Source organism: Rattus norvegicus, chromosome Y, assembly GCF_021556685.1.
Source record: "Rattus norvegicus strain SHRSP/BbbUtx chromosome Y, alternate assembly SHRSP_T2T, whole genome shotgun sequence".
In the NCBI taxonomy this organism is placed as follows: Eukaryota; Metazoa; Chordata; class Mammalia; order Rodentia; family Muridae; genus Rattus; species Rattus norvegicus.
Genome location: NC_141555.1, coordinates 15,510,753 through 15,527,593, shown reverse-complemented (window position 1 = coordinate 15,527,593; position 16,841 = coordinate 15,510,753). Strand labels below are relative to the sequence as shown.

At 38.3% G+C, this 16,841-nt stretch overlaps 1 long non-coding RNA gene across 1 annotated transcript; it reads left to right on the top strand.

Annotated features, from left to right (window-relative positions):
- Window positions 1–11,136: 11,136 nt before the first annotated feature.
- LOC147997969 (uncharacterized) lies at window positions 11,137–16,300 on the top strand. Its single transcript, XR_015647420.1, has 4 exons — window positions 11,137–11,218; window positions 11,676–11,787; window positions 15,034–15,222; window positions 15,868–16,300. It is a non-coding gene; the product is annotated as an uncharacterized LOC147997969 (long non-coding RNA).
- Window positions 16,301–16,841: the final 541 nt, after the last annotated feature.

The following is a 16,841-nucleotide window of genomic DNA, read 5'->3' as shown; positions in this document are numbered from 1 at the left end:
TGGGCACCAATGGAAGCAGAAGTCCTTGGTCCTCCCTAGGTTTGACTCCAAGTTCAATGGAATGTCAAGGGGTACTAAGGAGGGTTATAGAAAGGGATGGGGACCAGTTAGGGATCTTTGGGCAGGAAACAGGGAAGGAAATAATTTTTTTTTATTAACTTGAGTATTTCTTATATACATTTTGAGTGTTATACCCTTACCCAGTTTCCGGGTAAACATCCCCCTCCCCCCTCTCCTTCATTATGAGTGTTCCCCTCCCCGTCCTCCCCCCATTGCCGTCCTCCCATCAAAAATCTATTTCACTGGGGGTTCAGTCTTAGCAGGACCCAGGGTTGCCCCTTACACTGGTACTCTTACTAGGATATTCATTGCTACCTATGATGTCAGAGTCCATGGTGAGTCCATGTATAGTATTTGGTAGTGGCTTAGTCCCAGGAAGCTCTGATTTCTTGGCATTGTTGTACATATGGGGTCTCGAGCCCCTTCAAGCTCTTCCAGTTCTTTCTCTGATTCCTTCAACGGGGGTCCTATTCTCAGTTCAGTGGTTTGCTGCTGGCATACGCCTCTGGGTTTTCTGTATTCTGGCTGTGTATCTCGGGAGAGATCTACATCCGGCTCCTGTTGGCCTGCACTTCTTTGCTCCAACCATCTTGTCTAATTGGATGGCTGTATATACACGGGCCACAAGTGGGGCAGGCTCTGAATGGGTGTTCCTTCTGTGTCTGTTTTAATCTTTGCCTCTCTATTCCCTGCCAAGGGTATTCTTGTTCCCCTTTTAAAGAAGGAGTGAAGCATTCACATTTTGATCATCCATCTTGAGTTTCATTTGTTCTAAGCATCTAGGGTAATTCAAGCATTTGGGCTAATAGCCACTTATCAATAAGTGCATACCATGTGTGTTTTTCTGTGTTTGGATTACCTCACTCAGGATGATATTTTCAAGTTCCGACCATTTGCCTATGAATTTCATAGTCATTGTTTTTGATAGCTGATTAATATTCCATTGTGTAGATGTACCACATTTTCTGTATCCATTCCTCTGTTGAAGGGCATCTTGGTTCTTTCCAGCTTCTGGCTATTATAAATAAGGCTGCGATGAACATAGTGGAGCACGTGTCTTTTCTATATGTTGGGGCATCTTTTGGGCATATGCCCAAGGGAGGTATAGCTGGATCTTCATGACATTCAAAGTCCAATATTCTGAGGAACCTCCAGACTGATTTCCAGAATTGTACCAGTTCCAGGTTGTACCAGTCTGCAATCGCACCAACAATGGAGGAGTGTTCTTCTTTCTCCGCATCCTCACCAGCATCTGCTGTTTCCTGAGTTTTTGATCTTAGCCATTCGCACTGGTGTGAGGTGAAGTCTCAGGGTTGTTTTGATTTGCATTTCCCTTATGACTAAGGTGTTGAACATTTCTTTAGGAGTTTCTCAGCCTTTCGGCATTCCTCAGCTGTGAATTTTTTGTTTAGCTCTGAACCCCATTTTTAATAGGGTTATTTGTCTCCCTGTGGTCTAACTTCTTGAGTTCTTTGTATTTTTGGATATAAGGCCTCTATCTGTTGTAGGATTGGTAAAGATCTTTTCCCAATCCTTTGGTTGCCGTTTTGTCCTAACCACAGTGTCCTTTGCCTTACAGAAGCTTTGCAGTTTTATGAGATCCCATTTGTCAATTCTTGATCTTAGAGCATAAGCCATTGGTGTTTTGTCCAGGAAATTTTTTCCAGTGCCCATGTGTTCCAGATGCTTTCCTAGTTTTTCTTCTATTAGTTTGAGTGTATCTGGTTTGATGTGGAGGTCCTTGATCCACTTGGACTTAAGCTTTGTACAGGGTGATAAGCATGGATCGCTCTGCATTCTTCTACATTTTGACCTCCAGTTGAATCAGCACCATTTGCTGAAAATGCTATCTTTTTTCCATTTGATGATTTTGGCTCCTTTGTCAAAAATCCAGTGCCCATAGATGTGTGGGTTCATTTCTGGGTCTTCCATTCAGTTCCATTGGTCTATCTGTCTGTCTCTGTACCAATACCAAGCAGGTTTTATGACTATTGCTCTGTAATACTGCTTGAGTTCAGGGATAGTGATTCCCCCTGAAGTCCTTTTATTTTTGAGGATAGTTTTAACTATCCTGGATTTTTTGTTATTCCAGATGAATTTGCAAATTGTTCTGTCTAACTCTTTGAAGAATTGGATTGGTATTTTGATGGGGATTGCATTGAATCTGTAGATTGCTTTTGTTAAAATGGTCATTTTTACTATATTAATCCTGCCAATCCATAAAGTGGTATTCAGAGTAATACTAGTGGAAAGACTCAGATGATGAAGTCTCAACTAGAAGCACTTCACTCTTCCATATATCAGTGTCAGACACAAACTGGACTATAGGAATCCAAACCATGGAGGAGTTTACTCGGAGCTAAGCACACAATAGTAGTTTTTCCCTTCTTCCTTAGGACCTTTTCTTCCTGAAAAAAAGTGTAAAGGTCATGACTTTTCAGGAAAACAAATATGCCCATCACAACACTTGGCTTTGGAATAAAGAAATGAATGATATAAACCCACTGTCTTCCAGGACCCGTAAGAACAGGAAAGTCCAGATGCTTTTGCGAGGCTCCCAACTTGGGATCTCATATAGGGAAGGCTCAGATAAAGGCAATCTCTTCAGGGATAGCACTCAACACCTAACAAAGTCTCACTGAGCTTTCCCAAAAACCATATATTTCTTCCTTGTTTTATATACCAAGACAGAAGGCCAGCTTCCTTCTCTCCATTTCCAATCTCTTCATCCTCTTTGTTATCACTCCCCAATTTGCTCTGACTTAGAGGCCAATTAGTAAACCCTAGACTTACTGAAGGATTTCTGAGAGACAGTTGCAGTCATGAGAACAGCTATGACATCATAGAAGCTAGGGCTCTCCAGGTTACAAGAGAGTTTTCAGGAAGGGCCTAATGGTGATATCAGTGAGAAATTACATGGCCTACCTGCTGAACAGTTTTCCTTACACTGACCAGATTCAAGGGTTCCCATTCTAGGTTTGTCTCCTGTGACACAATGGAAAACTTTACGTACTCCATCTCTCTGAAGCTGGAGATTTCTCTCTTCTTCACTAGTGGTTACATGCTCTGAATGGAGAAAGTTATTCATGGTTTGGCATGGGTAGAAAATATTAATGAGCCTGGAGTGTAGGAAGTTCTTCTAGATAATATTTTTTCCCAGCTTCATTGCTTTGATATACAGTTCAATTTTCTAGGTTTTCTATGTTTCCCAAAGGCCGGTATTTTCCCTACTGACCTTTAATTGAATGAATTTTGTATTTCAATTGCTTATTATAATTTGCTTGTTAAGGGGGTGTGTAAATATTCCTCAATGTGTACTCAAATATTCTGTTTTCCAATTCCATTTTCTCCAATGATTTTGGTCACAAAGGGGGTCCAGATATAGTGTGAGTATAACACTGTAAATACTGCGTACCTACATCAAATGAGAAACTCCCAAATCCTTATTTAATCTAAAAATTACAAGACATCAGGAAAGCAAAAGACAACATGGACTCTTGAATTCAGTTCTCTAGTCCCATTTGAAATCAATACACTCTATCCAGTTTCCAGTGTTTGCATGCCCAGACTTGAGGGTTGGTATGATTTCCCATGATTCTTTCTTACACCCAAATGTAAGATACTGGACGAGGGGCAGGGAGAAAATGTCTTGAGGACCAGTTAAACATCTACTTCAATAGGTTCATAAAAACATGAGAGAGTCTACTTAAAATTGTCATTTGTGAATCTACATTCTTGACATAGTTGGGCAGAATCCATGTTAATTTTCCACTTAACCACTTAGGAGTAGGTGCCACCAAATGTATATATGTATACATCAGTCAACAAAGTAAGATAAAATTGATGAAGGTAAGAAGTGCATTCTGACAGGAACTTTATATAGATATTTAGTGAGAGACACAGATATAGCATGTCAAATATAGAAGTGAATACTCGTAGCAAACCAGTGAACTGAAAACCTACCTGTTGTTAAATTTAGAAAAAGGATTAGAAGAGCTGAGGGTGCTTTCAACCCCAAAAGAACAACAATGCCAGTGAAACAGAGCTTTTTATTACTAGAACAATATACAAAGACAGTACATGGACTGACCTATGGCTCCAAATGCATATGTTGCTGAGGATGGTCTTTTTGGGCGTCAATAGAAATGATACCCATGGTCCTTCCTAGTTTTCTCCCAGTTCAAGGGAATGTTAACAGACAGAAAGACTGGTTAGAGAAATGGAACAAGTAGGGATCTGAAGGGCAAGAAACTTGGAAAGAAAATAATATTTTAAATGTAAATATAGAAACATCCAATAAAAAAGCAATAAAATTTGCTAAAAAAAGCAACATATAAAAGAAAGTTGCCAAGCAATCGCACATATTGACTCAGAAATCTGAAGTGGTGTTCAGAGTAATATTAGAGGAAAGACTGAGATGATGAAGTCTCAACTACAAGTATTTCTCTCTCCGAGATATCAGAGTAAGACACAAACTGCACTATAGATATCCAAAGCATGGAGGAGTTTTCCCGGAGCTAGGGACTCAATACTTGTTTTCACTTCTTCCTTAGAACCTTTTCTTCTTGACAAAAAGAGTAAAAGTCATGACCTCTCAGGAAAACAAATATGCCCTTCACAACACTTGGCTTTTGGAATAAAGAAATGAATGATATAATCCCACTGAATTCCAGAAACCATAAGAACAGGAATGTCCAGATGTTTCTGATATGCTTCCAGCTTCTGATTCCCATATGTGAAAGGCTCAGATCAAGGCTATCTATTCAATGATACCACTCATCACCTACCAAGGACTCACTGAGCTTTCCCAAAAACCACATATTTCTTTCTTCTTTTTTATACCAAGACAGAAGGCCAGCTTCCTTCTCCCTGTTTCCAAAATCTTCATCCTCTTTGTTATCACTCCCCAATTTGCTCTGAATTACAGGCCAATTAGTAAATGCTAGAAGTACTGAAGCATTTCTGAGAGGCAGTTGCAATCATGACAACAGTTTTGACATCACAGAAGAAGCTAGAGGTCTCCAGGTTACAAGAGAGATTTCAGGGAGGGTCTAATATTGATGTCAGTGAGAAATGCCATGACCTACCTACTAGAAGGTTTCCTTACACTGACCAGATTCAAGGGTTACCATTTCAGGTCTATCTCCTGTGACACAGTGGAAACCTTTATGTACTCCATCTCTCTAAAGCTAGAGACTTTTCTTGCTTCATTATTGGTTACATGCTCTGAATGGAGAAGGTTAGTCAGGGTTTGGCATGGGTAGAAAATATTAATGATCCTGGAGTGTAGGAAGTTCTTCTAGATAATATTTTTATTCCCAGCTTCATTGCTTTGGTATACGGTTCAATTTTCTAGGTTTTCTATGTTTCCCATGTGCCAGTATTTTCCCTACAGTCCTTTAATTGAGTGAATATTGTGTTACATTTTCTGATTGTCCATTCATTGATAGGGGACATTATATATATATATATATATATATATATATATATATATATATATATATATTCCTGCATTTTTACTCAAAAATTTCATTTTTCACATTCCATTTTTGCAATGAATTCGACAACAAACTTGGCCTAGCTATAGAGTGAATATAACAGTGGAAATATTGTGTACCTACTTCAAATGAGAAACTCCCAAATCCTTATTTTATTCAAAAATTACCAGACATCAGTTAAGCAAAGGACAACATGGACTATAGAATGCAGTTCTGTAGTTCTATTAGACAACAGTTCTATAAAATCTACCTTCCTGTGTTCCCAGCGCAAGACATTAGGGTTTTGTATATTTTACCATGATTCTTTCTTCAGTCCAAACATCAATTGCAGGGGGATGTGCAGCGAGAGGTATGGCTTGAGGTGCAGTGAAACCTCAACTTCAACAGGTTCATAAGAACAGGAGGGAATCTCTTTGGCATTGTCATTTTTGGATCCTATATTCTTGACCTAATTGCTCAGAATCCATGTAAATAAATATTACACCAAAATTCATAGTTGTAGGAGCCACCAAAAGTGTGTGTTTGTATGTATATATATATATATATATATATATATATATATATATTCAGACATAAATATATATATGAATATATATATCTTATACGTAGATAAGATTGATGAAGCTAAGATGTTCATTCTGCCAATAAACGGTTAGAGATCTTTCATTAGAGACACAGCTAAAGCACATCAAATACAGAAGTGATTGCTAGTGACAAATCAGAGAACTGAAAACAGACTTCTTCTTTGTAGATGTTGAGAAAGGATTACAAGAGATGAATGGCTTTTCAACCCCAATAGAACAACAAGTTAAACTAACCAGAGCTTTCTGGTAATAAACCAATATTCAAAGACTGTTCATGGACAGACCTATGGCTCCAACTGCATATGTGGCAGAGTAGGGCGATATTGGGCATCAATGTTAGCATAACTCCTTGGTTCTCCCTAGTTTTTACTGCTAGTTCAAGGGAATGTCAAGGCAGAGTAAAGGGGTTATAGAAGAATAGTAAGTGGTGCAGTTAGGAATCTTATGTACAGGGAAATGGGAAAGGAAAAAATATTTGAAATGTAAATGTAGAAATATCCAATAAAAAAGCTATAAAATTTGCTAAAAAAAAAGGAAAGAAACAAAACAAAAGAAAATTAGCAGCTAATAGACCTATTGACTCAGTAATCCAAAGGGTCCCTGTCAGGGATTTATAGTCAGAATAATACTGGTGGAAAGATTGAGATGATGAACTCCAAATTTGGAGCACTTCTCTCTCCCAAATACCAGTATCAGACACCTACTGCACTACAGGTATCCAAATAATTGAGGAGTTTATTTTGAGCTGAGGCCACAATACTTGTCTTTCACTTCTTCCTTAGGACCATTTTCTTCTGGGCAAAAAGAATAAAAACCATGAGTTCTAAAGAAAAGAACAGTGTCCTTCCCAACACCTGGCCTTTGGGATAAACATATTAATGATATAAACTCTCCTGAATATGTATTCAACAACGAAAACTGGATAAGTTTATGAAGCTAAGAAGTGCATTCTCCCAGGAAACGGATGTAGATATTTCCTGAGAGACACAGCTAGAGCATGGCAAAAACAAAAGTGAATGCTAGTGGCCAACCAGTAAATTGGAAATGGACTTCATGTTGGTAGATTCTGAGAAAGGATAATAAGAGCTGAAGAGGCTTTCAAGCCATAAGAACAACAATGCCAATGTACCAGAGCTTTCTGGTACAAGACCAATATTCAAAGATAGAAAATAGAAAGACCTATGGCTCCAACTGCATATGTAGTAGAGGATGGCCTTGTTGGACACCAATGGAAGCAGAAGCCCTTGGTCCTCCCTTGGTTTGACTCGCATTTAAAGGAAATGTGAAAGGGACAGTAAGAGGAGGTGTTTGTAGAAGAAGTGGAGAGGGACCTGTTAGTGATCTTATGGGAGGAAATTCCTAAAGGAAACAATATTTTAAATGTAAATATAGAAATATAAATTTTAAAAAATAAAAAAAATTGTAATAAATAAAAATATAAGAAATAAAAGAAAAGAAAACAACCAGCCAAGCACAGCTATTGACTCAGAAATCTAGAGTCACTATCTGGGAATGGTAGTCAGAGAAATAATAATTGTAAGACTGTGATGGTGATGTTTCAACTAGTAGCACTTCTCTACTAGATATCAGTGTCAGACACAAACTGCACTATAGATATAGAAAGCATGGAGGGGTTTACTCAGAGCTAGGGATAGAATACTTGTCCTTCCCATCTTCTTTAGGTCCATTTTCTTCTTGTCAAAAAGAATAAAGGCCATGCCCTCTCAGTAAAACAACTGTGCCTTTCCCAACACTTGGCTTTTGGAATGAAGAATTGAATGATATAAACTCTCTAACATCCAGGAACCATAAGAACGGGGAAGTCCAGATGCTTCTGAGAGGGTCCCAGCTCCTGATACCCGTATGTGGAATGCTCAGATCAGTGCTGTCTGTTCAGCGATACCACTCAAACCTACCAAGAAGTCACTGACCTTTCCCAAGGACCACATATTTCTTCCATTTTTAATACCAAGACAGAAGGGCAGCTTCTTTCTCCCTATCTCTGATCTCTTCATCCTCTTTGTTCTCCCTCCAAAATGGCTGTTTTCTCTGAATTAGATGCCAATTAGTGAACTCTAGAGGTACTGAAGGAATATCTGAGAGGCAGTTGCAGTCACAACACTTGTGGCATCACAGAAGAAGCTACTAATCCCCGGTTTACATGAGATTTTTCAGAGAGGGCTTAATGATGATGTCACTGAGACCTGCCATGTCCTACCAGCTAAACAGCTTTCCTTACATTGACCAGATTCAATGATGCACTTTCCAGGTGTTTCTCCTGTGACACAGTGGAAACCTTTATGTACTACATCTCTCTAAAGCTAGAGACTTCTCTTTGATTCATTAGTGGTTACATGCTCTGAATTGAAAAATGTAGTCAAGGGCTTGGAATGGGTAGAAAAGATCTTGTAACATGGAGTGGAGGAGATTCTTCTGGATAATAATTTTACTCTCAGGTACATTGCATGAAATACACTTCAATTTTGTAGGTTTTCTGTGTTTACCAAAGGCCATTATTTTCCCTACAGACCTTAAATTGAATGAATATTGTATTTCTCTTTCTTATTGTAAATTTCTCCATACAGGACATTGTAAATCTTGCTGAATGAGTACTCAAAAATTCTGTTTTCCAATTCCATTTTCTGCAATGATTTTGGCAACAAATGTGGCCCAGCAATAGAGTGAATATAACAATGTAAATATTGTGTAACTACTTGAAAAGATAAAGTCCCAAGTACTTATTTTAGGTAAAAATTGCCAGTCATCAGTAAACCTAAGGACAACATGTACTATAGAATACAGTTCTCTAGTCCCATTTGATATCAGTTCTGCATTATCTACCACACTGTGTTCCCAGGCCCAGACATGAGGGTTTTGGGTGTTTTACCTTGATTCTTTCTGGGGGAATAATACGATACAAGGAAGGGCAAGGAGAGGAATGGCTTGAGGTGCAGTGAAACCTCAACTTCAGTATGCTCATAAGAACAGGAGAGAATCTTTGGCATTGTCATTTGTGGATTCTCCATTCTTGACTTCTTTCACAGAAACCATGTGAAAATTCCACCTATCCTCAAAGTTGTAGGATCCACCCGTGTGTGTGTGTGTATATATATATATATATATACACACACACACACACATCACCCACCAAAACGATATAAGATTGATGAAGCTAAGAAGTGCATTCTGCCAGGTACAAGGATATAGATATTTCCTGAGAGACACAGCTGGAGCATATCAAATACAGAAGTGACTATGCCATTGTAAAAATACAAAAAAGTAAAGTTGTCTTTTACCCTGCTACCTCTGGCACTGAAGTGTCTGAATTTCTCTTCTAGATATATTGGCAGAAACACATTCCCACTCCTGGACTACCCAATGTTTTGTGTTGACCACACTTTTGTATACTCAAACCTTCACATAAAGAATACACAACACAATAATCTTTGTTCCAGTTGATTAGATATAATTGCCCACTTAAAAATACAAAGCCGTGTACCATCTATCTCTTAGGAACATTAATAACGACATGTAACTACACAGCAGAATGTTAAATTCACCTACCATGGCTTCTCAATCTGCCACCTTCCTTTCTATCTTTTTTCCTCCTCTTCCTTCAAACATCTCTCCCTCCCAGGCTTCCTTCTCCACCCATGATAACCCTTCTTGTATCCTATTTCTGCCACTCACATATACTTTACAAATTCAATGGGGAGGTGGTTCTGGTGATGTCACATGAATTCTGAGTACAGGACTATGCAGCTGACCTTGCGGCAGTGGAATTAGCATCAAACACAGATAATTTCAGGGCAAACCACAACAAGAACTCTAGTGGCAAACCACTGAACTGAAAAAGGGACTTGTTCTTGGTAGATTTTGAGAAAGGATCAGAAGTGGTGAAGGTGCTTTCAACCCCATAAGGACAACAATGCCAATGAAACAAAGCTTCCTGGTAGTAGACCAATATTAAAAGAAGGTACATGAACACACCTATGGCTCAAACTGCATATGTTGCAGAGGATGGCCTTGTTGGGTAATAATGGAAGGAGAACACTTGGTACTGCCTAGGTTTGACTCTCAGTTCAAGTGAATGTCCAGAGGCAGTAAGGGTGTTATAGGAGAAGGGTAAGGGGACCAGTATGGGATCATATAATCAGGAAAGTGGGAAAGAAAATAATATTTTACATGTAAATTTAGAAATTTCAAATTAAAAAAGCAATAAATTTGTTAAAATGTTTAAAAAAATGAAAGAAAATAAATCTGCCAGCTAATCACACCTTTTGACTCAGAATTTTAAGGGGTCACTGTCAGGGAATGGTAGTCAGAGTAATTCTTGTGGAAAGACTGCTATGATGAAGTATCATCTAAAAGCACTTCTCCCTCCCAGATATCATTGCCAGACACAAACTGCATTATTAGAATCCAATGCATGGAGGAGTTTACTCTGTGCTGAGGAGATAATACTTGCCTTAACTTTCTTCCTTGGGATCCTTTCCTTCTTGGCAAAAGGATAAAAGCTATGAGCTCTCAGGAAAAACTATAGTGTCCTTCCCAACACCTGGCTTTTGGGAGAAAGAAATGAGTTATATAAACTATCTGACTTCCAAGAAAAATAACAAGCAGGGAAGTCCAGATGCTTATGAGAGGCTCCCAGTACCTGATTCCCATTTGTTGAAGGCTTAGATCAAGGCTATCTCTTCAGTGAACCTACTCAACCCCTACCCAAGACTCAAGGAGCTTTCCCAGTGACCACGTATTTCTTCATTTTTATACCAAGACAGAAGACCAGTTTCCTACTCCCCCTGTCTGATATCTTCATCCTCTGTCTTCTCCCTCCCATATGGCTGTTTACTCAGCATTAGTGACCAATCAGTAAACCCTAGAAGTACTGAAAGGATATCTGAGACGCTGTTGCAGTCAGGAGATCACTTGTGACATCACAGAAGAAGCTAGGACTCTCCAGGATATGAGAGATTTTTCAGGGAGGGCAAAATGATGATGTCACTGAGAACTGCCATGGCCTACCTGCTGTACAGCTTTCCTTACATTGACGAGATTTGAGGGTGCCCATTCCTCGTATGTACCTTCGATTCAGTGGAAACTTTTATGTACTCCATCTCTCTAAAGCTAGAGACTTCTCTTTGCTTTATTAGTCGTTACATGCTCTGAATGGAAAAAGTTAGTCAATGGCCTGGAATGGGCCTTTTAACATGGAGTGGAGGAGATTCTTCTGGGTATTAATTTTATTCCCAGGTACATTTAGTGAAATACAGTTCAATTTTATAGGTTTTCTGTTTCCCAAAGGCCAGTCTTTCCCGTACAGACGTTAAATTGAAGGAATATTGTATTTCACTTTCTCAGTGTACATTCCTTGATAAGAGTTTTTATTAATATTCCTGTATGTGTACTCAAAAATTCTGTGTCCAATTCCATTTTCAGCAAAGCAAAGGACAAGATGAGTATGACATTCAGTTCTCTAGTCCTATTTGATATCAGTACTACACTATCTACCTTCCTCTGTTCCCATTGCTAGACTTGAGAGTCAGACGTTTTACCATGATTCTGTGAAGGCCAAACAAAATATTACTATAGGATAGACAGAAAGAAGAATGGCTTGAGGACCAGTGAAACCTCAACTTTAATAGGTTCGTAAGAAAAGGAGGGAGTCTATTTGGCCTTGTCATTTCTGAACTCTACATTGTTAACCTAGTTGCTCAGAATCCATGTTACAATTCTACAAACCACAAAACTGTAGGAGACACCAAAAGTGTGTGTGTATGTATGTGTGTATGTATGTATATATATATATATATATATATATATATATATATATATATATATATATATACTTTTATATTTCCTTACACAATATAAGGAAAGTGTATATATATACACTGATATATATCAGCCACCAATACTAGATAAGATTGATTTAGCTAAAAAGTGCACTCTGCCAGCAACTGGATATAGATATTTCCTGAGAGACACAGGTAGAGCATATCAACTACAGATGTGAATACTAGTGACAAACCAGTGATCTGAAACAGACCTCTTGTTGGCAGATTTTGAGAAAGGATTACAAGAGCTGAAGGAGCTTTCAGTCCTGTAAGAACAACGTCAATGAACCAGAGCTTTCTGGTACTAGACCAATGTTCAAAGAATGTAAACGGACAGACCTATGGCTCAAACTGCATGTGGCAGAGGATGGCCTTGTTCATCATGAATGGAAGCAGAAGCTATTGGTTCTCTCTAGATTTTCTCCCAGTTTAAGGGAAGGTGAAGCCGCAGTCAGGGGAGTTAGAGAAGAAGGGAAGGATACGGTTAGGAATCTTATGGGCAGGAAAATGTGGAACGAAATAACATTAAATGTAAATAGAGAAACATTAAGTTAAAAAAGCAATAAAAATGACTAAAACTTAAAAAAATAAAGAAATAAAAGAAGAGAAAACTGACAGTGATCATACCTATTGACAAAGAAAAGTAAAGTGGTAGTCAATGGAAATATTGTGGAAAGACTGAGATGATGAAGTCTCAACTAATAGCACTGCTGCTTCCCAGACTGCACTATAGATATACAAAACATGGAGGAGATTACTCTGAGGTAGTGAAACAATACCTGTCTCTCCCATTTTTCTTAGGATCTTTTTCTTCTTGTCAAAATGTGTAATGGCCATGATCTCTCAGGAAAACAACTGTGCCCTTCCCAACACTTGGCTTTTGGAATAAAGAAATTAATGATATAAACTGTCTGATTTCCAGAAACCATAAGAACAGGGAAGTTCAGATGCTTTGGACAGGACACCAGCTCCTCATTCCCATAGGTGGGAGGCTCAGATCAAGGCTATCTCTTTAGCATTCCCATTTTATCCCTAAGAAGTACTCACTGACATGTACCAAGGACCATGTATTTCTTCCTTTTTTTATACAAAGACAGAAGGCCAGCTTCCTTTGTTCTCCCCATTTCTGATATCTTCATCCTCTTTGTTCACCCTCCCAAATTGATGTTTACTCTAAGTTAGAGGCCAATTAATAAACCCTAGAGGTACTGAAGGAATATCTGAGAGGCAGTTGCTGTCAGGACAACATTGTGACATCATAGAAGAAGATAGGGATCTCCAGGTTACAAGAGATTTTTCAGGGAGGGCATAATGATGATGTCTCTGAGAACTGCCATGGCCTACCTCTATACATGTTTCCTTACATTGACCAGTTTCGAGAGTGCCTTTTCGAGGAGTGTCTCCTGTGACACATGGGAAACCTTTATTTACTCCATCTCTCTAAAGCTAGAGACTTATTTTTGCTTCATTAGTGATTTCATGCTTTGAATGGAGAAAGTTAATCAGGCACTTGTCATGGGTAGAAAATATCTAGGAACATGGGGTGGACGAGTTTATTCTGGATAATAATTCTATTCCCAGGTCCATTCCTGTGACATACACTTCAATTTCCTAGTTTTTTTCATGTTTCCCAAAGGCCAGTATTCACCCTACAGACTTTAATTGATTGAATATTGTATTTCATTTTCATATTTTCCTTTCCTTTATAGGAGGATATATATATATATATATATATATATATATATATATATATATATATATATTTTCCTGAATGTGTACTCAAAAACTGTTTTGCAATTCCATTTTTGCAATGAATTAGCAACAAAGCATGTCCTGCTGTAGAGTGCACATAACAGTGTAAATATTGTGTACCTATTTCAAATGATAAGCTCCTAAATCCATATTTTACCCAAAATTTATGAGGCATCAGTAAAGAAAAGGACATCATGGACTATAGAAAGCAGATGTGTATTCCCATTAGCTATCAGTTCTATAATATCTACCTTTCTGTGTTTCCAGGGCCAGACTTAATGGTTTTGGAGGTTTTAGCATGATTCTTTCTTCTGTCCAAACACAAGACTCAGGAGGATGGGCAGGAAGAAGAATGGCTTGATGTCCAGAAAAACCTCAACTTCAATAGGTTCATAATAACAGGAGGGCGTCTGATTGGCATTGGCCTTTGCTGATTCTACATTTTTGATCTAGTTGCACAGAATCCAACCTAAAATTCCACCTAACCACATAGGTATAGGATCCACAAAATATATACAGATGTACATATACATATATATATGTGTATATATATATATGTATTATACAGATATACACACATATATATATATACATGTATGTGTGTATATATATGCATACACACATATTTATGTATATATATATGTGTGTGTGTATATATATATATGTATATATATATATAAATATATATATATATAAAGATACATATAAAGATACATACATACATACATACATACATACATACATACATACATAGATCTGGCAAAAAACTACATAAGATCGATGATGCTAAGAAGTGCATACTCCCAGGAAACGGATATAGATCTTTCCTGAGACACCCAGTTAGAGCACGCCAACTGCAGAATTAAAGGTTATTGGCCAACCAGTCGAATGCAAACAGACTTCTTGTAAGTAAATTTGGAGAAAGGATTACCAGGACTGAATGGACTTTCAAGACCATAAGAACAACAATGCCAAAGATCCATAGCTTTCTGGTACTAAACCAATATTCAAAGACTGTACATGGACCGAACTATGACTCCATCTGCATATGTAGCAGAGAATGGACTTGTTGGATATCAATGGGAGGAGAAGGTCTTAGGCCTACCAAAGCTGGAACCCCCAGTGTAGGGGAATGTCAGGGGGTGCTGGGAAAGGTAGTGGTTGGTGAGGGGAACACCTTTATAGAAGAACTGTTGGGGGAAGGGCAGGGACTCTTATGATTGAAAAACTGCGAATGTGAATAATATTTGAAATGTTGACATAAATATCCATTTTTTTCTTTTCTTTTTTTTTTTTTCATAGCTGTGGACCAAACCCAGGGCCTTGCGCTCACTAGGCAACTGCTCTAACACTGAGCTAAATCCCCAATCTCTCCAATTTTTATAAAAGGAAAAATAAAATTTACCAAGCTGAACAGCCATAGTGAAGAATCTCAATCCCACTTGAGAGGGAGAAGAAATGAACCACAAGTCAGAAGAGTGAGGAACCTGGGTGAGAAAGGAGACAGTAAGGAAAAGAGGCAAACATGGTCAGGTATTAGTGCAGAGTAGGAGTGAACCCTGAGTGCCAGCAGAATGAATGGAAACAGGCAATCTCAGGAGCTAAAAGGTTGCAAGTGTGGGGTGGCTCTAGAATATTCCAGACACCTGAGAGTTAAGAGACAATCAGGACTCAGTGAAATGTCCAGGAGTGGGTAGAGGGAACTTGTAGAGACTTCCTGCATGAGGAAGAGAGAGCATCAAGTGAGGGATAATGTTGCCATCCACAAATCAAAACTCTAACCCATATTTGTTCCTGTCTGAAATAACTTCAGGGACAAAACCAGAGAAGAGCCTAAGTAAAAGGAATTCCAGTGACCCACCATATCTGGGAACCAGATTAAGTAGAGGTCCCCAAGGCCTGACACTATTACTCATGCTTTGTCATGTTCACAAAACAGACCTGACATGACTGCCTTCTGAAAGACCCAACAAGCAGCTGAAAGAGTCAGAGGTAGAAAATGATACTCAGTCAATGAACAGAAGCTGCTAAGCCCTGTGGTCAAACTAGGGAAAAACTGGAGGAAGTTGAGGAGGGGAGCAAGCCTGTAGGAGGATCAGCAGTGTTAACTAACCTGGACACCAGTGTTTTTTTCAGACACTGAGCTGTCAATGCGGCATCATGGACCAGCTAATATGAGGCCTCTAAGACTGGATTTCTGGTTCTGGACACAACAAGAGAAGACATTTATCCGTCAAGAGACTTGAGTCCCCAGGGAGTGGAGAGGCCTGGTAGACTGAGGATGGAGTGGGAGACAGCTTCATGTGGCAGGAAGTATTGTAAGAACACTTCTGGAAGAGAAAGCAGAGCTTGTAGAAGACCTCATGCAGGGAAGTGCATCATGCAATTGTAAACAAAAAAGTGTAAAAGACCTGAACTTTCATATTGAGTGAAAGTTGTTGAAAAATATTTACAAGTGATTCCAAGTTGACTACATTAGCAGATTTATTTACAAATCCATGGTAAATGCTAGAACAATGGCATCAAATTGTAATAGGGCAGAAAAGGAAATAAAGTTAAAAGTTGGTACAATTTTCAATATGGATGTTTTCAATTTGAACATGCTGAAGGTTAGTGGATGATTTGATGTGATTAATGACTCATATATTATAACAATATTGCTTGACCCTATAGTGAAATTACACAGAGTGAGAATACTAACAAAAACCAGTTACAAAATCTGTTCAGGTATGGCTATATTCTTTAATATTTCTTTTTAAAAACATTCATTTAATTAAATAAAATTCAATAAGGAACCACAGATAACCCTTTTCATCTCTAACATATCCAATCTCTAAATCAAAGTAAAGTGGAGGAAACTTCGTCCAACATTTGCCTAATCCAGGTATTATTAATTTAAAATAATAAGCATAGCAGTGTGTCATATTTGTGGGCATTCATTACTAAGGACAAATTATCTCCTCAGAAGGACATCCATTAAAAGCAATCTAACATAACTTTGTTTCCTTTAAATATTAAAAATCTTAAATATTGAGCATGCTTGTTATTTTCACAGCATAGGACACCATATGTATTTACTTCGTTTTTACATATCAATATCAGTCACTGTA